Source organism: Dendrobates tinctorius, unplaced genomic scaffold (genome assembly GCF_039654945.1).
Source record: "Dendrobates tinctorius isolate UK_male_01 unplaced genomic scaffold, ASM3965494v1 ptg000060l, whole genome shotgun sequence".
Lineage (NCBI taxonomy): Eukaryota > Metazoa > Chordata > Amphibia > Anura > Dendrobatidae > Dendrobates > Dendrobates tinctorius.
In genome coordinates this window covers 47,304,865-47,328,298 of record NW_027361728.1, presented here as the reverse complement: position 1 = coordinate 47,328,298, position 23,434 = coordinate 47,304,865, and positions in this window count along the sequence as shown.

Genomic DNA, 23,434 nt, shown 5'->3' with positions numbered 1-23,434 from the left:
GGCAAATTGGCCCTGTAATTAGACACCGGCAGAGGAGCAAGGCAGCAGTAGTTATGGCGGTAGAGGCAAATTGGCCCTGTAATTAGACACAGGCAGTGAACAGTCAGAGGAGCAAGGCAGCAGTAGTTATGGCAGTAGAGGCAAATTGGCCCTGTAATTAGACACCGGCAGAGGAGCAAGGCAGCAGTAGTTATGGCGGTATAGGCAAATTGGCCCTGTAATTAGACACCAGCAGAGGAGCAATGCAGCAGTAGTTATGGCGGTAGAGGCAAATTGATCCTGTAATTAGACACCGGCAGAGGAGCAAGGCAGCAGTAGTTATGGCGGTAGAGGCAAATTAGCCCTGTAATTAGACACCGGCAGAGGAGCAAGGCAGCAGTAGTTATGGCGGTATTGGCAAATTGGCCCTGTAATTAGACACCAGCAGAGGAGCAATGCAGCAGTAGTTATGGTGGTAGAGGCAAATTGATCCTGTAATTAGACACCAGCAGAGGAGCAAGGCAGCAGTAGTTATGGCGGTATTGGCAAATTGGCCCTGTAATTAGACACCAGCAGAGGAGCAATGCAGCAGTAGTTATGGCGGTAGAGGCAAATTGATCCTGTAATTAGACACCGGCAGAGGAGCAAGGCAGCAGTAGTTATGGCGGTAGAGGCAAATTAGCCCTGTAATTAGACACCGGCAGAGGAGCAAGGCAGCAGTAGTTATGGCGGTAGAGGCAAATTGGCCCTGTAATTAGACACCGGCAGAGGAGCAAGGCAGCAGTAGTTATGGCGGTATTGGCAAATTGGCCCTGTAATTAGACACCAGCAGAGGAGCAATGCAGCAGTAGTTATGGCGGTAGAGGCAAATTGATCCTGTAATTAGACACTGGCAGAGGAGCAAGGCAGCAGTAGTTATGGCGGTAGAGGCAAATTGGCCCTGTAATTAGACACCGGCAGAGGAGCAAGGCAGCAGTAGTTATGGCGGTAGAGGCAAATTGATCCTGTAATTAGACACCGGCAGAGGAGCAAGGCAGCAGTAGTTATGGCGGTAGAGGCAAATTGGCCCTGTAATTAGACACCAGCAGAGGAGCAAGGCAGCAGTAGTTATGGCGGTATTGGCAAATTGGCCCTGTAATTAGACACCGGCAGAGGAGCAATGCAGCAGTAGTTATGGCGGTAGAGGCAAATTGATCCTGTAATTTGACACCAGCAGAGGAGCAAGGCAGCAGTAGTTATGGCGGTATTGGCAAATTGGCCCTGTAATTAGACACCAGCAGAGGAGCAATGCAGCAGTAGTTATGGCGGTAGAGGCAAATTGATCCTATAATTAGACACCGGCAGAGGAGCAAGGCAGCAGTAGTTATGGCGGTAGAGGCAAATTGGCCCTGTAATTAGACACCGGCAGAGGAGCAAGGCAGCAGTAGTTATGGCGGTATAGGCAAATTGATCCTGTAATTAGACACCGGCAGAGGAGCAATGCAGCAGTAGTTATGGCGGTAGAGGCAAATTAGCCCTGTAATTAGACACCGGCAGAGGAGCAAGGCAGCAGTAGTTATGGCGGTAGAGGCAAATTAGCCCTGTAATTAGACACCGGCAGAGGAGCAAGGCAGCAGTAGTTATGGCGGTAGAGGCAAATTGGCCCTGTAATTAGACACTGGCAGAGGAGCAAGGCAGCAGTAGTTATGGCAGTAGAGGCAAATTAGCCCTGTAATTAGACACCGGCAGAGGAGCAAGGCAGCAATAGTTATGGCGGTAGAGGCAAATTAGCCCTGTAATTAGACACCGGCAGAGGAGCAAGGCAGCAGTAGTTATGGCGGTAGAGGCAAATTAGCCCTGTAATTAGACACCGGCAGAGGAGCAAGGCAGCAGTAGTTATGGCGGTAGAGGCAAATTGGCCCTGTAATTAGACACTGGCAGAGGAGCAAGGCAGCAGTAGTTATGGCGGTATTGGCAAATTGGCCCTGTAATTAGACACCAGCAGAGGAGCAATGCAGCAGTAATTATGGCGGTAGAGGCAAATTGATCCTGTAATTAGACACTGGCAGGGGAGCAAGGCAGCAGTAGTTATGGCGGTAGAGGCAAATTGGCCCTGTAATTAGACACCGGCAGAGGAGCAAGGCAGCAGTAGTTATGGCGGTAGAGGCAAATTGATCCTGTAATTAGACACCGGCAGAGGAGCAAGGCAGCAGTAGTTATGGCGGTAGAGGCAAATTGGCCCTGTAATTAGACACCGGCAGAGTAGCAAGGCAGCAGTAGTTATGGCGGTAGAGGCAAATTGGCCCTGTAATTAGACACCGGCAGTAAACAAGCATAGGACCAAGGCAGCAGTAGTTATGGTGGTACAGGCAATGCCAAGCGTCCGCACAGCAAGTCGGCGTGAGGTAAATGACGCAATTTCACGAATGCAAGATGGCGTCGGCGAAATCTCGCGAGATTTCGCCGACGTCGTTAAGGCTGTGTGCACACGCTGCGGATTAGGTGAGGATTCATCCGCGCGGATTTTGTAAAATCCGCAGGTGAAACCGCAGGTCAAAAGACCTGCGGTTTTACCTGCGGATTGCTCTGCGGTTTTGCCCTGCGGTTTTTCATCTCCTCAATAGAGGAGATGGCAAACCGCAGGAGAATCCGCAGAAAGAATTGACATGTCAATTCTTTCTGCGGATTGAAAACCGCAGATAATCCGCGCGGAAAATTCCGCACCGTCTGCACTGCGGTTTTTGATTCCCATAGGGAATCATGGTACTGTACACCGCAGCAAAAACTGCTGCGGGTCCGCAGCGCCAAAACCGCTGCGGAACCGCAGCAAAATCCGCAGCGTGTGCACACAGCCTCACACCTCTTGCCATGTTAACCCTCAACACACCACACCGCCTCAACACACACTCCTCTTACCTTTCACCTCCACTCATGTCCACTCACTCTTTCACTCCACATACGTTCCTTTCTCTCACTCCGTTTCTCATACTCACACCGTCATCGTCGCTGCCCCGACATCTTCCTCCGCCGCCGCGATCCTGGATCCAGACGTTCTCCAGGCCGCCGACATGTTCTTGCGGGACGCCATCTTGGATTTCGTGAAGTCCCGCGATATTCAAGATGGCGTCGCCGCAACAACATGTCGCTGGCATGGGCGACATCGGGATCCAAAATGGCGTCTGCGTAATCTCGCGAGATTTCGCCGACGCCATCTTTTTGGATCCCGATGTCGGCGGCCTGGAGAACGTCTGGATCCTGGATCGCGGCGGCGGAGGAAGATGTCGGGGCAGCGACGATGTCGGTGTGAGTATGAGAAACGGAGTGAGAGAAAGGAACGTATGTGGAGTGAAAGAGTGAGTGGACATGAGTGGAGGTGAAAGGTGAGAGGAGTGTGTGTTGAGGCGGTGTGGTGTGTTGAGGGTTAACGTGCATGTGTGTGTGGTGACGTCACCGGTTACAACTGGACGGAAGTTGTTACAACCGGAAGCTGGTTAGGGCATTTATTATTATAGATTGTAAATAAGCACCTGTAATTGGTATCACCCCCACCTCATTGTAAATTGTATGGTCTGAAGAGCAGGGTCATCATTATTTTTGCTTTAATTGTTTGATTATCTAAAACTTAGTCACTTTTGACTGTTTTATATGAACTACTGACTCGTAAAGCTATGCATAATGTGTTTGTGATACATAAATAAAGTTTATTATTATTAGTAGATTGAAGATTGTGAAATTCAAACTGTTAACTGTGCCATGTGTAGGAGTGAAGAATCTTTTATGTGACCACAACTGCATAAACAAGGGATGGCTACTGTGCCGACACAGGATGGAGTAGGGTGAACATGACAAGTTGCTGGACTGTGAGAGAGGTGGATTGAGAAAGATGAGGTGTGCTTGGTATGTATGACCAGTTAATAACAGCAGGCATGTCCAATTCCATATCAGCTGACAGGCTCTCAATCACCCCAACAATAGAAGGTAAACAAGTGGAGGTTCTTCATCTGGAGACCTGTGTGACAACACTTGCCATGGTGAGGGAGGAGGAGATAGAATCAGAAGATGCGGTTGATGGTGTGGACGGTGGTTGGCGAGACCCGCTAGTCTGCATTTAAGCACAATGACATTCTCAGATTAAAGCATGTTGATCACACATGTGGCAGGTCATGCATGTAGAACTGAAATTATTTCTTTTTTTTACTCTACTAGGTTGTTTTTAAAAAAAAGTTGACAGGTAGCATGATTTTTTAGATTTTTGCCAATCTGAAAAAAGGGCTCACACTAGGCAACTGCAGAACCGCGAACACTGCTGTCCACTGCCAGAGTTGGGCCTCAGGGTGCATTGGTTGTCTTGGTTGCATAACTCTGTGTCTACATAACCTCTTCATCTTCCTCCTCCTCTGCTACTCAGCTGCATGCCTCTGGGTTTACACCAAGTGTGATCTACTGCCTCATCACCATCCTGTCTGTTCTCCAACTCCTCGCACTGAGAGTCACCCTCCTCCTCTTCCTGCCTTGACAGCACAGTACAGTAGGTGGGCACCTCAAATATCTGAGTCTCATCACACATGTATCACCTTCACCCAACGGGGCCAATGTCTGTTGACGAGGGTTTGGTTTATGTTCAGAGCAAACTTTTTTGGGCTATGCATTAAAGTGAGAAAAAAAATTTGCCCGTCGGTGCAGATGATTTCCATCTCTTCACTCTGTGGATCTTTAGAGTGCACTTCCTATGCCCATGGCATACAATGTGTGAAAAGATCTGCAGACTCAGCCATCTTTGGTTCCCAACAGTCAGTTGGGTGCTTGGAGAGTTGTGATATGGGGGAAAAGGGTAATTGGGCTGCCACCACTGAGGACTGTACTGTGTGTGATGTTAAGGTGGATAAGACAAGGGAGACACAAAGCGCAAATAGGGTCTTATCCAACGATAAGTTAGCACTTTTACGTAAAAAACTGCTCATCTAGCAATAGGTGGTCAAAGCACATGTAGTGAGAATAGGCTGCCGCAGAACCACAGGTCGGTCACCGACCAGACAATACACTACACTGCAGAAAGGATGTGGATTTTTGTCCGCGCTGCCCAAGTAAAAAATTTCCAAGCCGTAGTAGAAGTTCAGTAGTGGTTAAATCGACGTGGGTGAATACCACCCCTTCCTCAGGAAATACCACATATAGCATCAAGTTGTCTTCCATTCTTATTGAAACATACCTTGATCACACCCATTGTCAAAAAGCCCACCTTTGATCCATCCTCTGTCTCTACCTATTGCCCCATATCATTTCTCCCCTATGCCTCCAAACTATTGGAACACTTCTTTTTTGAACTGTCCTCCCACATCTCCTCTTGCTCTCTCTTTGACCACTTACAATCTGACTTTAGACCTCACTATTCCACTGAAACTGCCCTGACTGACTAAAGTCACCAACAACCTACTAACCGCCAAATGAATGGAACATAAGTTTGCCCTCTTCCTTCTCCTGGACCTGGCATCTGTCTTTGAAACAGTGGACCATTCCCACTTACTACAGACTTTCTGATCTGTTGATATTACAGACCTAGCACTTTGCTGGATCTCCTCATACCTAACAGACAGGATGCTCACACACCACTTCCTCATCTCACCCCCTATGCATCGGTGTCCACCAAGGTTCAGTTGTAGGGCCGGGAGCTATGCTTAGAGGGCACACATGTGTGCTCCCTCCCTCTTAATGGGACCGCCATCATCAATCTTAGGTATTCCCAACCTATACCTGGGTGACACCTTCTATTTAAGGCATCTGCTCCAATATGGAGGTGCCTGAGCTACGTTTTTAGTTTGCTTTGCATGCTTGCTAGTTGTCAGGTTCCACAGGTCCCCCTGTCTGCTTGTCTACCCTGTACCCATCTGTTCTTACCTGTCTGTGCTCATCTGCTCATACCTGACTGCGCTCTTCTGTCCATCAGCCGATCTAGCCCGCACCTGCCAGTGTTTTAATGTTCCTCAGCTGGTCCCAACTGCACCCATTTTTCCAGAGTCCCTACAGAGCCTGACTGCATTTTTCATCCTTTTTCCTTCTGTAAGTCAGCCATGGAGTAGCACCTGATGCCACCTATTTGTATCTCTTTGGGTCACAGTTTTGCCTGCTGCCACTTGTCCAAGTAGGGATTTGGTAGGCCACCTAGCTTCACCCCTTCCAGACTTTCAGAGGGATATGAAACAGTGAATCCACCACCTTGCCCATTACAGTCTCCATCTGCTGGGTTGGCTGTAGAAGGAAATTCTACTTTATTTTAGTTGATGCCACTTTGTTGGTGTCTGCCACTATTTTTTGTAAATGTGTAGACTCCTGGTTGAGTCTCCTTCATGCCTGTTGCCTGTAGCAATAGGCCTCCAAGACCATCAGGCCTCCATTTCCTTGACTCCTTGTTACTATCCTTAGATTATTTTGACAATAGTAGTCTGTGAAATTTTTAAGATATTTGTGCCACCTGATTGTGGCTGAGTATGAAAGTAGGTTGAGCTGTTGCATGTGGTATCAGGGTTCCCAGCACAGGATTCCTACACCGATCCCTCACCCTCCTCATCTTACTGTGACATTCAAGTGAAGTCTGTGAATGCTGTACCAGGCCCCAATACCTCATGCCTGGCTGATTGCTGCAGTACCTTGTGACAATTAGCACTGTGGGTGAATTGAGGCCAATTTCCTGGTGTCTGCAACTAATTTGATGTTTTATGGCAGCATTTGGGACCGTTATAAAGTGTTGTGCATGTGTTAATTTTTGCTTCCTATTGACCTGAATGGCATTCAGTTATTTTCGGCAAATATTTGATGAATTAATCTGCGAAAATTGCAAATTCGGTGATCGTACTTCGAACCGAACATTGAAATATTCGCTCATCTCTAATTATCACCTTGTGGATGGGTGATTACTTGATCAGTTAGTCTTTCTCCTTTAAAGAGTTTTATCAAAGTACCACTATTATTTTATAAACTACCATAAAGATGTTGGTTTGACTGTATGGATAATAAGACTGGGAACAAAATGTGACATGCAGCCTTGATGTAGCTTCTAACTTTTTAGATTTAGAATCCATAGTTGCTCATTTCAGGGTTATTTGTTGTTTGTTTTATTTTGTTTTAGTCACAGACACTATGTTGTGACATTCTAATATTTAATGGATAGCATCCTTACTAGCAGACACTTCTCTTGCTCTAAGAGTAACATTTCTCCTTTAAGTGAGAATCAAACTAAGGAAGAGAGATTTATAAACCAAAGTTATAAGACAAGTTAAAAAGTTATGCCAATAGCCTCTTTACAAAGAAAAAGTCAAAAGCTACTAGTGGCACCTAATGTGAGCAGAAATCATATAAGTTTATACCGACCTTTTAAAAAACCTTGTCATATGACTTAGGTAGAGTTGAGCGACTTTGGTCGGATCGGGTTTCATGAAACAAAATTTGTTTCAGATGAAACTGGTCCGACTAAAGCAAAAAAAAAGTCGGGGTTTCGTCCGAAACCCGACCCCAATGCAAGTCAATGGGGAATAAAAGTCGGCATTGAGCGGATGAATGTCATACCAAAGTCTTCTCCAAAAGAAAATTAACTATTTGCAAAAAGCAGTTTTAATTTTCTTGCCCTTCAGAGGTGCAAAGGCACCAAGTCGCTCCATGAGGAGTGCACTAAGCTGGCATATAAAGACTTTGTTTGGGGGGTTTTGCACTTCACCAGTTACCCTCTACTAAAGGTCTCTCAGTCTCCTACTTTTGATTAATGAGAGTTCTATCACTTTTGACTAACATATTGGTTTGGCATTTCATCCAAAGGCAAATGGAAAGGCACTGTAATGAAAAAATACCGATTTCAAGAAGTGCAATTTCTTACATGGTGCACTAGGGACCCTGTTGTCTTACACTTTTAGAGAGGCTATTTGCATAAGTTTTTTTAAGGGTAACACTGCCTTGACTGTAAGCCTCCCTCTAATAGCTTGGTGCTCTTCCCATTTAGAATCTTTATCCCAACAACCAAACTTCACAAAGACCTCTTACCCAGTGAACCAGTTGCTTATTTTCAATGATAAAGTGTTATAACTCTGAAAGAACTGTCTACAAATTGAATTTTTTACCTTATGAAGAAGATTCTAGTTTGGTTTTATATGATATATCATGTACAGTCATGGCCAAAAGTTTTGAGAATGACACAAATATTATATTTTCACATGATCTGCTGGCCTCTGGTTTTTATGTGTGTTTGTCAGATGTTTTTATCACATACAGAAATATAATTGCAATCATATTATGAGTAGCAAAAGGTTATATTGACAGTTAGAATGAGTTAATGCAGCAAGTCAATATTTGCAGTGCTGACCCTTCTTCTTCAGGACCTCAGCAATTCTCCCTGGCATGCTCTCAATCAACTTCTGGATCAAATCCTGACTGATAGCAGTCGATTCTTGCAAAATCAATGCTTTTATTTTGTCTGAATTTGAAGGTTTTTGTTTGTTCACCCATCTCTTGATGATTGACCACAAGTTCTCAATGGGATTAAGATCTGGGGAGTTTCCAGGCCATGGTCCCAAAATCTCTATGTTTTGTTCCCTGAGCCATTTAGTCATCACCTTTGCTTTATGGCAAGGTGCTCCATCATGTTGAAAAAGGCATTGTTGATCGCCAAACTGCTCTTGGACGGTTGGGAGAAGTTGCTCTTGGAGGACATTCTGGTACCATCCTTTATTCATGGCTGTGTTTTTAGGCAAGACTGAGAGAGAGCCCATTCCCTTGGCTGAGAAGCAACCCCACACATGAATGGTTTCAGGATGCTTGACAGTTGGCATGAGACAAGACTGGTGGTAGTGCTCACATGGTCTTCTCCGAATAAGCCATTTTCCAGATGTCCCAAACAATCGAAAAGGGGATTCATCAGAGAAAATGACTTTACCCCAGTCCTCAGCAGTCCACTCCCTGTACCTCTTGCAGAATATCAGTCTGTCCATGATGTTTTTCCTGGAGAGAAGTGTCTTCTTTGCTGCCCTCCTTGAGACCAGGCCTTGCTCCAAGAGTCTACGCCTCACAGTGCGTGCAGATGCACTCACACCTGCCTGCTGCCATTCCTGAGCAAGCTCTGCACTGCTGGTGGCTGATCCCGCAGCTGAAACATTTTTAAGAGACGGTCCTGGCGCTTGCTGATCTTTTTGGGCGCCCTGGAGCCTTTTTGGCAACAAGGGAACCTCTCTCCTTGAAGTTCTTGATGATGCGATAGATTGTTGACTGAGGTGCAATCTTTCTAGCTGCGATACTCTTCCCTGTTAGGCCATTTTTGTGCAGTGCAATGATGACTGCACGTGTTTCTTTAGAGATAACCATGGTTAACAGAAGAGAAACAATGATGCCAAGCGCCAGCCTCCTTTTAAAGTGTCCAGTGGTGTCATTCTTATTTAATCATGACAGATTGATCTCCAGCCCTGTCCTCATCAACACCCACACCTGTGTTAATGGAGCAATCACTGAAACGATGTTAGCTGGTCCTTTTAAGGCAGGGCTGCAATGATGTTGAAATGTGTTTTGGGGGATAAAGTTCATTTTCTAGGCAAATATTGACTTTGCAAGTAATTGCTGTTAAGCTGATCACTCTTTATAACATTCTGGAGTATATGCAAATTGCCATTAGAAAAAATGAAGCAGTAGACTTTGTAAAAATTAATATTTGTGTCATTCTCAAAACTTTTGGCCATGACTGTAGTAAAACAGTATAAATCGTCAATATTGATTTCCAGTATTGCTATATTCAATAGGTTGAACAAGAAAAACTATACTTCCTACTGAAGATGCTATTTGCAGACAGTTTTGTATAGACTTCAGAAAGATAATCAGTTGCCATGCAGAAACAGAGACCTTGAATGAATTGAGCCATTGTGTTGAATGACTTCACATAACCATCTACAATTATTTATCACATTAGGGTGCCAAGAACTATTTTTCCAAAGCAACAATGAAATGAGAGCTCCATTAACTCAAGAATAATGCAAGCGGTGACTGGTTTTGTGTATTCGTGCCAAAGACATCTTTATAATCTATAGTACACTGTAGAAGTCTTAGGGGTTAAGGCAGTTATCAAGGTATATTGCTATATTGCAGAGAACATCTGTTTCTGTAATTATGAAACAATACATATAATATAATGGTTATTTGCAATTTTTCTTTAATACTTCCCTAAATTAAGGCAAAGTAGGAGATCTAGTAAGATTGACATATTTTTTTCTTCCTGATGACACAAATATGTGCCACAAAATGAGTCTTTTCGTGAGCATACTTCCAACACTAGTGCTAAAAAAAAATGCTACCTATCTTAAAAGGAGGTTGTCCACTAATGGAAAACTGAAAATAAAGATTAAACAACAACCACAAGATGGATTTCATCAACCAAGGTATCGTTTTAATCAGTATAACGGTGCCGACCTGACACTGTCTGTAGGTTACGGAGCACAATCCTGCTCACTGGTCCCCTTTAATTACCTGCATTATTGTAGTGCAGAGCAAGGCAGAAAAAGAGGCCGGATTTGAAGTCTATCCACTTCGGTGATGATTCCTACTTTTGTCTTGGATGCAAAGAGATTGGTCTGGAGACCAGGTGTGCAATGTCAGGAAGAGGCCTTCATAAGGTAATGCCATAAGAGTCCTATTCCCAGGTTGATTGTCTATGGTGGCATAAAAACTCATTTGGTCTTTATGCCGTATACACTACTTTAAGCAGTCTGCATGACCAAAATGTCCTACTATGGCATACAGTGTCTACAGACTTGTCTACCATGAAGCAAATCTCGAATTTTATTGTTCAGTAGTTGCAAAAGGATCTGTCAGAAGTGGAACTTGATGATTGTAAGCTTTTGAGCAAGGTCGTCACTCCTCTTGGTATGTGTTAAATGTGTTTAATCTTTTATGTCTAAATTGCTTGTACAAATTGTTAGGGCTGGCGGAACGCACCAAATAATAAAGATGATAGTAAGGTGCGTTCGCAGCCCAGGGTCCACTGTGCAGAGGTGGTAAACTGCTGTTTGGTAATGGCTAGTGCTATATGGCATAAAAGACCGCACGTAGGTTAAGAGTCACCTGACGTGTACTGGAGAGGACTCTGTTATGTCACCGAGCCGCACTACCGCGGAACATAAATGCCTGAGTCTGTTAGAACTAACAGAGCTCGGCAAGTGAGCGCACAGAATGCGGTCACAGAACTCTGCCCCAAGGACACGGAGCCAGAGTCCCTCTAGACCTTTTGAGCATGTGGCGTCACACCTGTGGACGCCACTATAGACTCTGACTATGGTGGAGTGTCGAGCAAGTGCACCATGGCGTGTAGAGCCACCAGTGGAAACTGATTCCAGTCTCTGCCTCTGCCTCTACCTACACCTAGGCCTGGGCACTTAACAGGCTAGGCTGCACAACACATGCATACCAAGGGTAGTAGTTCCTTAATGAGTCATTCACCAGAGACATTCATACATGCATACAACACTCACTCCACATGGTCTAATCTTTTTCTATATTAGCACATGGCCGTGCAGTTGTACAATCCTTTTATAGACGCAGCCTTCCGGGACCTTCCTGATGGCCCAATCCGAGCTTCAATAGGACTTGAGCATGTGACCTCCGACCTCCAATGAGAGGTCATCCCACGGGCATGCTCAGTAGGATAAAAGCAGGACTTAGTCCCAGGAGCGCCTGCTCGCCGCTGACTCATGCATGGTACAATAACTGAGCCTGGAGTGGCAACCAGACGCCTAATTTTAGCCTGGGCAAGAAACTGGGACCAACGTCTCCACTGAGCAGGAACCTCTGCGGCCGTAGAGGAATGGGAGACCGCAGAGGACATGGCTTGAGATTCCCCCTGTGCAGTGGGAGAACCTCGGTGCCTAACATTACCCCCCCTCCTAAGGCCCCCCTACTTGAGCCTCGCTTTATTCAAAAGCTGCAATGAGCTGAGGAGCACGAATGTGTTTAACAGGTTCCCAGGTCCTATCCTCTGGGCCATAACCCCTCCAGTCCACCAGATAGAACTTTTTACCTTGTACTCATACCACCTTGCACCCAAGAATGGCGATCACCTCATAATCGTCCGTAGACGAACCCGATGTCCCAGCAGATGACTCGGAAAACTGGGACATGTGAACGGGTTTTAGGAGGGACACATGAAAGGTGTCGATGATACCGAGGCGTGGTGGAAGAGCCACATGGTATACCACAGGGTTAACCTGTTCCAGGACCGTGAAGGGACCTATAAAGCGAGGTGCAAAGTTAGTGGACTTGACTCGCAACCTGATGTTACGGGCAGAGAGCCACACTAGATCGCCAGGAGCAAAGGTCAGAGCGGGGCACTGGTGAGCATCAGCGGAAACCCTCATTCTCTCCTTGGAGGCCCAGATGGCATCCTGTGTGTGGTCCCAAATGTCACATGCCTCCACCGCCCACTCTGCCACCCTAGAGTCGGTGGAAGACACGGTATTGGCACAGGAACCTGCGGATGCTGGCCTTAGTTAAGGAGGAATGGGGTTTGTCCAGTGGAATCAGCTGCGGCGTTGTTTAGCACAAACTCAGCCCATGGTAGCAAGGATTCCCAGTCATCCTGCCTGGCCGAAACAAGGTGTCGCAGATACGTGACTAGGGTCTGGTTGGCCCTCTCTACCAACCCATTCGTCTTGGGATGGTAAGCCGAATAGAGATTCAGCTCAATGCTGAGCAGACAACAAAGCTCTCTCCAGAACCGAGATGCAAACTGGGGACCTCGGTCGCTGACAATTTTGTCAGGCATGCCGTGTAGGCAGAAAATGTGCCTAATAAACAACGCCACCAAGACCCGTGCAGAAGGCACCCGCAGAAGAGGCACCAAGTGCACCATTTTAGAGAAATGGTCGGTGACTACCCAAATAATGGTGCAGCCACGAGACTTGGGTAAGCCCACCACAAAGTCCATCTCAACCATCTCCCAGGGCCTGTCTGCCACCGGCAGAGGGTAAAGTAACCCAGCAGGTCATTGCCGAGGAGACCGATTCTTGGCACAGGAGACACATGCCCGAATATTGTCTCCGATGTCACGGGCCATATTTGGCCACCAGTACGTCCTTGCCTGGAGCTCAGATGTCCTCTTGGTCCCAAAATGTCCACCCACCCTGGATGAGTGAGCTCAAGAGAGAACCGCCGGTCGCAAATTAGGTGGAATGAAAGTCTTGCCCGGGGGCACAGACTCTAGCAAAATTGGGGCCACAGTTCTCAGGCTCTTTAGAGGGACAATTAACCGAGTCTCCTCCTCCTCTGATGACACTATGGAGTGGGAGAGAGCGTTGGCACAAATGTTCTCCCCGGAAAGAAAGTGGAGGGGAAAGTGGAACCGGGAGAAAAACAAGGACCATCTAGCCTGGCGAGAATTTAACCGCTGGGCGGTTTGTAGGTCCACTAGATTTTTGTGGTCGGTATAACTTGGAAGGACTAGCAAGCACCCTCCAGGAGGTGTCTCCATTCTGAAAAGGCCAACTTCATGGCTAGCATCTCCCTGTCCCCGATGGAATAGTTCCGCTCCGCCGGTGAGAAGGTCTTAGAGAAGAAGAAGCAAGGATGCTTCCGACCTTGAGCATCCTTTTGGAACAGGACTGCTCCAGCACCGACAGATGAGGCATCCACCTCCATAATAAATGGTTTATCCACATCGGGGCGATGTAAAATGGGAGCGCTAGCGAAGTGAGACATAATAGAGAGGAAAGCCTTCCTGGAGAACACGTCCACATAGGGCCAATAGTATTTCGGGAGAGAGGAAAGATCTGGGGGTACCTCTGTAGTAGCAACCTGAAGGCACTCCCTCTGATATCTACCTTTACAGGATTTACTCCATCCTAGAATTCTCCCTGAAGACCACTCTATATGAGGGTAGTGGTAGCATAGCCATGGCATCCCCAAGAGAACCTCATCAATTCCCTTGGGCATAACTAGCAGGGAGATGATCTCCTGATAGGATGGAGACATGGATAGAGTAAATGGGATGGTCTGATGTGTTATCTGTGATGGTAGTGTCGACCCATTTATCGCCCGTATGGTCACTGGCTGGGCGAGCATCACCAGTGGAATTGCATGCCATCGGGTGAAGGCAGAAGACATAAAATTGCTCCCTGCCCCAGGATCCATGCAAAGCTCTACCACATGGGCGGAAGGGCCAATACCGATTGTACCCCGAAAGGTGAGCTTAGAAGAGGGCGTCGCTGCGTCTAGTGAATCAGCTCCTAAGGTCACTAAGTACAGACATTTCCTCGCTCACTGATGACATCTAGAGGTGAGATGTCCCAACTGCCAGCAGATATGACAGACCATGCGTGCACGAGTGGTCCGGGACTTAAATCCCACTCAAGACACCTCCATGGCCTCATGTGGCTTGGATGTCTGGGCCAGAGATTCCAGAGGTTTGGCAAAGGTTGGAACCAGCCGAAACCTCTGTCTACACTGGGCTTGCTCCAACCTTCGCTCGTTAAAACGAAGGTCAATGCATGCAGGTAGAAACAGCTATTAGCTCCTCCAGTGTGGCAGGAATCTCCCTAGTAGCCAGAGCATCCTTTACATAGTCAGACAGCCCCCTCCAAAACACGGGAATGAGGACTTTATCCGGCCACTCCAGCTCGGAAGCCAGAGTCTGGAAATCGACAGCAAAATGGCTGACCATGGACGAACCCTGTGTAGATGTCAGCAGTTGGAGCACCTTATCGTGGGTGACTCGAGATCTCAAAAAGACCTGTTTCACAGTGCTCATAAACTGTGAAGCACTCTGCACTGCACGATCGTCACGCTCCCACAAATGGTGTGGCCCACTCCAATGCCCTGTCCGACAAGAGGGATATTATGAATCCCACCTTGGCCCACTCTGAGGGGACACATGCTGCCAGGAGCTCAAGGTGTATTTCACACTGGCTCATGAATCCTCTACATGACTGGCTATCACCAAAAAAATTATCTGGCAGCGGGAGGCTGGATAATGTCGAAACAGTGGTGGCAGTTGACAAAGTGGTTACAGCCACGATAGCAGCCTGAGCAGCTATTGCTGTAACATCCACCGCTGTGGTTGTGCGTTCAAGAGCCGCCAACCTACACTCCAGCTGCTGGATGTACCACTGTAGTTGCTGCTCATCCCCCATTACCAGCCAGACTCTGGCACCAATATAATGTTAGGCCTGGCAGAACACACCAAATAATAAAGATGACAGTAAGGTGCGTTCGGAGCCCGGGGTCCACCGTGCAGAGGTGGTAAACTGCTGCTTGGTAATGGTGGATGCTATATGGCAGTAAAAAAGACCGCACGCAGGTTAATAGTCACCTGATGTGTACTGAAGTGGACTCTGTTACGTCACAGAGCCGCACTACCGCGGGACATAAATGTCGGAGTCTGTTAGAACTCACAGAGCTCGGCAAGAGAGTGCACAGAATGCGGTCACAGAACTCTGCCCCAATGACACGGGGTCAGAGTGCCTCTAGACCTTCTGAGCATGTGGTGTCGCACCTGCAGACGCCACTATAGACGCTGACTATGGTGGAATGTCGAACAAGGGCACCGTGGCGTGTAGAGCCACCGGTGGAAATTGATTCCAGTCTCTGCCTCTGCCTCTACCTACATCTAGGCCTGGATGCTTAACAGGCTAGGCTGCACGACACATGCGTACCAAGGGTAGGAGTTTCTTAATGAGTCATTCACCAGAGACATTTATACATGCATACAACACTCACTCCACATGGTCTTTTTCTATACTAGCACACGGCCATGCGGTTGTGCGATCCCTTTATAGACGCAGCCTTCCGGGACCTTCCTGATGGCCCAATCCGAGCTTGAATAGGACCTGAGCATGTGACCTCTGACCTCCAATGAAAGGTCATCCCATGGGCATGTTCAGTAGGAGAAAAGCAGGACTTAGTCCCAGGAGCGTCTGCTCGCCGCTGACTCATGCATGGCACAATAGCTGAGCCTGGAGTAGCAACCACACGCCTAACATTAGCCAGGGCAAGATGCTGGGACTGACGTCTCCTGAGCAGGGACCTCTGCGGCCGTAGAGGACATGGCTTGAGATTCCCCAAGTGCAGTGGGAGAATCTCGGTGCCTAACACAAGTACCCTCTGAAATGTAAAGACCTGTGGAATATTTTGGGGCAATAGAAATTAAAATTATAATTATTTATGTGCCCAAATTAGAATCATAGAATCGTAGTGTTGGAAGGGACCTCCTGGGCCATCTGGTCCAACCCCCTGCTCAAAGCAGGATTCGCTAAATCATCCCAGACAGATATCTGTCCAGCCTCTGTTTGAAGACTTTGATTGGAGGAGAACTCACCACCTCTCGTGGCAGCCTGTTCCACTCATTGATCACTCTGTCAAAAAGTTTTTTCTAATATCTAATCTGTGTCTCCTCCCATTCAGCTTCATCCCATTGCTTCTAGTTTTTCCTTGTGCAAATGAGAATAAAGATGATCCTTCTACAATGTGACAGTCCTTGAGATATTTGTAGACAGCTATTAAGTCTCCTCTCAGTTTTCTCTTCTGCAAGCTAAACATTCCCAAATCCTGCAACCTTTCCTCATAAGACAGGGTTTGCAGACTGGTCATTATTCTGCTCGCTCTTTTCTGAACTTGCTCCAGTTTGTTGATGTCTTTTTTAAAATGTGGCGCCCAAAACTGGACACAGTATTCCAGATGAGGTCTGACCAAAGAGGAGTAGAGGGCAATAATGAATTCACGTGATCTAGACTGTATGCTTCTGTTAATACATCCTAGAATTGCATTTGCCTTTTTTGCTGCTGCATCACACTGTTGACTCATATTCAGTCTGTGATCTATTAGTATACCCAAGTCTTTTTCACATGTGTTGTTGCTTAGAACTATTCCTCCCTTCTGTATATGCTTTTTTCATTTTTATTGCCCAGATGTAGTACTTACCCAGTTTATTTATATCTTTTTTAATCCACTCTCTTCTCTAGTATTAGCTATCCCTCCTAGCTTTGTGTCATCAGTAAATTTAAACAGTTTACCCTCAATTCCTTCATCTAAATCGTTGATAAAGATGTTGAACAACACAGGGCCCAGGACAGACCACTCTTTGGGTACGATCACTAAGCCAGTTATGAATCCACCTAACAGTTGCCTTGTCCATTCCATACATAGCTATTTTTTCAAAAATGATTGTGTGAGATACTTTGTTAAATGCTTTGCTGAAGTCAAGATATACTATATCTACAGCATTTCCCTGATCCACCCAATCAGTGTTTCTGTCATAGAAGGAAATTAAGTTAGTCTGACATGACCTATTTGTTACAAACCCATGCAGACTCTGTTTAATCACTTAATTCTTATCCAGGAACTTACATACATGTTGTTTAATAATTTGTTCAAAGATTTTTCCTGGTATAGAAGTCAGACTCACCAGTCTATAGTTGCCTGGGTCCTCCTTCTTCCCCTTTTTGAAGATAGGAATAGCATTTGCTCTTCTCCAGTCTTCTGGGACTTCTCCTGTTCTCCAAGAATTTTCAAAGTTTTTGGAGAGGGGTTCAAAAATTTCTTCTGCTATCTCCTTCAGTACTCTGGGCTGTAATTCATCTGGACATGGAGACTTGAATTCATTTAGGTTAGCTAAGTGTTGCCTCACTATCTTTCTGTTATAGATATCCTGGATTTTTCTATTCCCTTAATAGGACAGTGAAGAACAGTTGCTGTTACATTTCCTTTCTAAGAGAAAACAGATGCGAAATAGGAATTTAAAAGTTCGGCCTTGTCAACATCCTGTCTTACCATTTCATCATTTTCATCCAGTACAAATCCTATAGCATCTTTGACTTTTCTTTTGCTTTTCATATATCCCCAAAATCCTTTATTATTGCATTTGATGTCTCTTGCAAGCCTCAAATCACTGTCAGCTTTAGATTAATCTGATTTGTGCCCTGCAAGTTCTGCAGACAGCATTATTTTCTACTTTAGATATGCCTCCCTCTTTCCATTTTATAAACATTTCTTTCTTCCTTTTTAGCTTTGTTTTCATCCATCCTGGTTTCCTTAACTGCTTCCTGTTCTTCCTCTTTTCGGAATTGTTAACAATTGTGCTTTGAGAATTTCATTTTTCAAGATTTCCCATCCTTCCTGGACATTTTTGTCCTTAAGGATATCTAGCCATAGAATTCCTCCAATTCTCTTTCTGAATCCCTTAAAATCTGCCTTTCTGGAATCTACCCTTGATGTCTGAATCTTCACAGGTCTTCCTCCAATTGTTATGCAAAATTCTAAAATAGCATGGTCGCTACCTCCTAGGGTCCAGCCACTTTTACCTCCTCAACCATTTCCTCCCTGTTTATAAGGATTAGATCCAAGTTAGCAGATCCCCTTGTTTTCTCCCCTACCTTTTGGAAGATAAGGTTGTCAGCAAGAGAGGATAAGAATTTACTTGACATGTTAGTTTTGCCTGAGAGAGATTCCCAACAAATGTCAGGATAGTTGAAATGTCCCATGACAACTATGTCATATTTTTTGGAGAATTTGGCCATTTGATGCATAAATAGTTCATCCATGTCTTCAGCTTGCACAGGCGGCCTGTAGTAAATGCCTACAATGGTGTAATTTCCATTGTTCTGTCCTTGTATTCTTACCCAAACAGTTTCCACAGAACTCCCAGTCTCTGAAGCTTCAATCTCTGTGCAGATATACGCGTTTCTAACATACAATGCGACACTTCCTCCTCGTTTATCAAGTCTTTTTCTAGCAAATAAGTTGTATCCTTCTAGCCTTGTATTCCAATCATGTGTATTGTCCCACCAAGTTTCAGTGATTCCAATGACATCATATTTATTTTCCTGCGTTAGTAGTTCCAATTCTCCTTGTTTGTTGCCCATGCTTTGTGAATTAGTATAGAAACATTTTAGTTTGTGATTGGCTTCTCATTCTCCAATATTTTTATTATTTAAATTCTTTTGTGCTTGTTCTTACTTTCCACTAGAGATGAGTGACTTTTCCTTTTTTCGGGTCGAGTCGGGTTTCATGAAACCCGACTTTCGCAAAAGTCGGGTCGAACGAAATCTGCCGACTATAGGGAAAAGTCGGAGGCCGACTGAAACACGAAACCCAATGCAAGTCAATGGGGAAGCAAAGTCGGCAGGGAGTGGAGGACAGTAAACACACCTACAGTGCCCATTTCAATGCCAAAAACAACAATTCTTATTACTGAAGCTTGTCAACCTTAATTTACTTCATAATAATAGTTACGCATTGAAAACTGGGGGTTATTTGGCTAAAGTTGTGGGGGGGTAGGGCTGGCTCCAGGTTTTCATGTGCCCTGGGCCAAAGAGTGTCAGTGCACCCCTTTAACACATACCACAACTCATGATGCTCCGATACGGCACAGAAATATAGGCATAGTTCAATGACAAATACCTCACTGCTTACATGACGTAACTGATCGATTTTAAATTGTGCAATAGCTCAAAAAAAGGACAGTATATTACTCCATACAGTATTATGGCCACCACATTGTGCGCCATACAGAATAATGAGCCCCATATATTTCTCCATACAGAATAATTGGTCACTCACATATAATGTTCCACACAGCATATGATGAGATCCACCTAATTCTCCAGTATATGATGGGCCGTAATAATGCTCCATATATAATGGGCCCCATTTCTCATATCTCAGTGTTTAATGGGCCCCGAAAAAGCTGCTCCAGTGTCTGATGTCCCCAATCTGGAATGCTCCAGTATATGATGGGCCTCATGGATGATGCTCCAGTGTATGATGGGCCCTAATAATGCTCCTTATATAATGGGCCCCATTTCTAATGCTCCACTGTATAATGTGCCCTATAGATGCTGCTCCAGTGTCTGATCTGCCCCATTTATAATGCTCCAGTATATGATGGTCCCCATGGATGATGCTCCAGTGTGTTATGGGCCCAAATAATGCTCCATATATAATGGGCTCCATTTCTAATGCTCCAATGTGCAATGGGCCCTGTAAATGCTGCTCCAGTGTCTGATGTCCCAATCTGGAATGCTCCAGTATATGATGGGCCTCATGAATGATGCTCCAGTGCATGATGGGCCCTAATAATGCTCCATATAAAATGGGCCCCATTTCTTATGCTCCAGTGCATAATGGGCCCCATAAATGCTGCTCCAGTGTCTGATGTCCCCCATTTGGAATACTCCAGTATATGATGGGCCCCATTTTTAATTAACCCAGGCATGGTATGTGAAAAGAGCTCCATGGAGTAATCTGAAGTGTGTGCTACTGCATCCTTCACTTTTGGGGTGCGTGAAGGACAGAAGGAAAGGGGTTCCTCCTGACCAGAAATGTTACCACTTTATTTTCTGCAGATAGTTAAGATTTTTAGGCCTTTTACATTTTCTTTTAATAATCTTAATAAACTTCAGAAGAGGAGGTGATAGAGCTGGAGGCTGTTTCAGCAATGTAAGGAAAAACAGTTCCTGATGCTCCAGCTTTAAAAGCAGTCTACCTACTCCAAGAAAATGGAGCCTTACAGGCCTTCCAGAGCTACACAATGACGCAGGCCCAACACCTCCTGCCTTAGCTGCTATTGTGTTCTTGGCACTACCAGCAGATGCACCACCACCACCATCAGTACCAGGTGGCCCCCCATGCCCACGTCCACGTCCTCTTCCACCATACTTCCTCATGTTTTGGAAAATGTACCCAAAATCCCAGCAGATATATGGTACTGTATCAGAAGCGTACAGCTCTATACAGTCTAGGGATAACAGTAAATCTACGTATATATTTCATGAGTCATACACAGATGCCAACAGGCTCAGTATGGATTACCCAATAAAATAAAAAGTTGAAAAAAGGTACAGTATCACCAGATACAAGATATATATAGTATAGTGTAAACATTCTGAATCTCCGTATACATTTCAGGAGGCAGACACAAACGCTCTCAGGCCCAGTATGGATTACACAAGAATATGAAAAGCTGTAAATGGGTAATGTAACATAAGCGTACAGCTGTATACAGTGTTGGGGTAATCTTAAAGCTCCTAATATATTGCCGGAGTAACAGACAGACGTTCACAGGCTCATTATGGATTACACCAGAATCTAAATAGCTAAAAAGGTTACTATATCAGAAGTGTACATCTGTATACAGTGTTGGCCAAATTTGAAATCTCGGTATATATTTCCGGAGTCACCCGCAGACGCTCACTCAGTCTTTGCTTGACCATAATAAAATATGTTGTAAAAAAGGTACTGGATAACAAGATAGCAAGTATATATATTATAGGGTACAATTGAAATCTCCGTATACATAGTCCCATAGTCACTCTCAAACACTTACTCAGTATGGATTTGACCGTAATACTAAATGTCGAACAAAGGTACTGTATAACAAGATACAAGCTGTATCGAGTATAGGGTAAAAATTGGTATCTCCGATTCACAGTATATATAGAAAGCGTAAACCACACACGCTCACTCACTATGGATGATACCATAACACAAAATTTTGAACAAAGGTACTGTATCAGCACATACCAGGTGTATCCAGTCTAGGGGTAATTGTAAATTTCCGTCTATACTTCCGGAGTCAGACACAGACACTCACATGTTCATTGTGAATTACACCAGAATTTAAAAAGTAGATAAAGGGAAAGGTAATCGAAGCGTACAACAGTATACAGTGTTGTGGTACTTTTAAATCTTCGTACATATTTCAATCTCCGCAAGCCAGTCCAGACTCTCCGCTACTGGAAACTACATGGATACCAGTACAGATGGAAAATCAAGTGTTTGCAGAAATTTGGGAATTACGCATCGCGGGAAAACCTCCCAGCAGAAGTTGCAGAGCCGATGCAAACCCTCAATTACTGTATCTGTGGAGACAGCGAAAACGGTTCTTTGTGAAGAAAGGATTGCTTTATCGCCGTAGCGGGGATCACATCACTGTTACTCGTCTCCATCAAATTGTGATCACAGGGAGAGCTGTAGACATGGTCCTCACTGCCTATCATGAGGTGTGTGGTCATTTTGGAGTGCAAAAGACAGAAGCCACAGGCCGTAGGCAATTCTATTGGATTGGCATGAGAGGAGACATTGAAAAATGGTGGCAGGAATGTCACACGTCTGTGACTATCACAACTGTGAAAGATGATCATAAAGCACCACTGCATGCGCTTGTAAGTTGACGTCCAATACAAATGGTAGCCATTGATAATCTGAAGGTAGAGGCCAGCAGGACAGGCCATAGCTACATCTTAACCATCATCGATCAATACACCAAATGTCTAGTGGCAGTCCCTGTGAAGGATTTAACTGGCCAGACTACACAGCGGTGGAGCAGGGAGAGGTAAGTATTGCAACTTGCAAGTGCTGTGGCCATGACCAAGCAGGGGGGGCACACTCATGGTCGACAGTACTGGCACAGGGCCCCTCATAGTACTCTGGTGTGTCTGACAGCGAGTGGGACCCCCCACCATCAGAGACACTGAATTGTACTATGAGGGGCCCTGTGCCAGTGCCGTCGGCCATCAGTGGGCCCATCCACCTGTTCAGAACAATGGCACTTGCTCGGGTGCGCCAGGTGGTGACCCCAGCCTTTGGGGGGGTGGGCAGCCCTTTTAGGGAGGTTTAACCCCTTCACTACCAAGGGTGGTTTGCACGTTAACTCCTGGTCCAATTTTTACAATTCTGACCACTGTCCCTTTATGAGGTAATAACTCTGAAACGCTTCCATGGATCCCGGTGATTCTGACAATGTTTTCTTGAAACATATTGTACTTCATGTTAGTGGTAAAATTTTATTCAAATAACTTGTGTTTATTTGTGAAAAAAAAACAGAAATTTGGCAAAAATTTTGAAAATTTCGCAAGTTTCCAACTTTGAATTTTTATGCTCTTAAATCACAGAGAGATGGCACACAAAAAACTTAATAAGTAACATTTCCCACATATTTCCTTTACATCAGCACAATTTTGGAACCAAATTTTTTTTTGTTTGGAAGTTTTAAGGGTTAAAATTTGACCAGCGATTTCTCATTTTTGCAAGACCATTTTATTTTTACGGACCACATCACATTTGAAGCCACTTTGAGTATGATAGAAAATACCCAAAAGTGACACCATTCTAAAAACTGGACACCTTAACGTGCTCAAAACCACACTCATGAAGTTTATTAACCCTTCAGGTGCTTCACAGGAATTTTTTGAATATTTAAAAAAAATGAACATTTAACTTTTTTTCAAAAAAAATAGTTCAAGTTCAATTTTTTTTATTTTACCAAGGGTAACAGGAGAAATTGGACTGCAAAAGTTATTGTGCAATTTGTCCTGAGTACGCTGATACCTGATATGTGGGGGGGGAGCCACTGTTTCGGCGCATGGCAGAGCTCAGAAGGGAAGGAGCGCTGTTTGACTTTTTCAATGCAAAATAGGCTGGAATTCAGATCGGACGCCATGTCACGTTTGGAGAACCCCTGATGTACCTA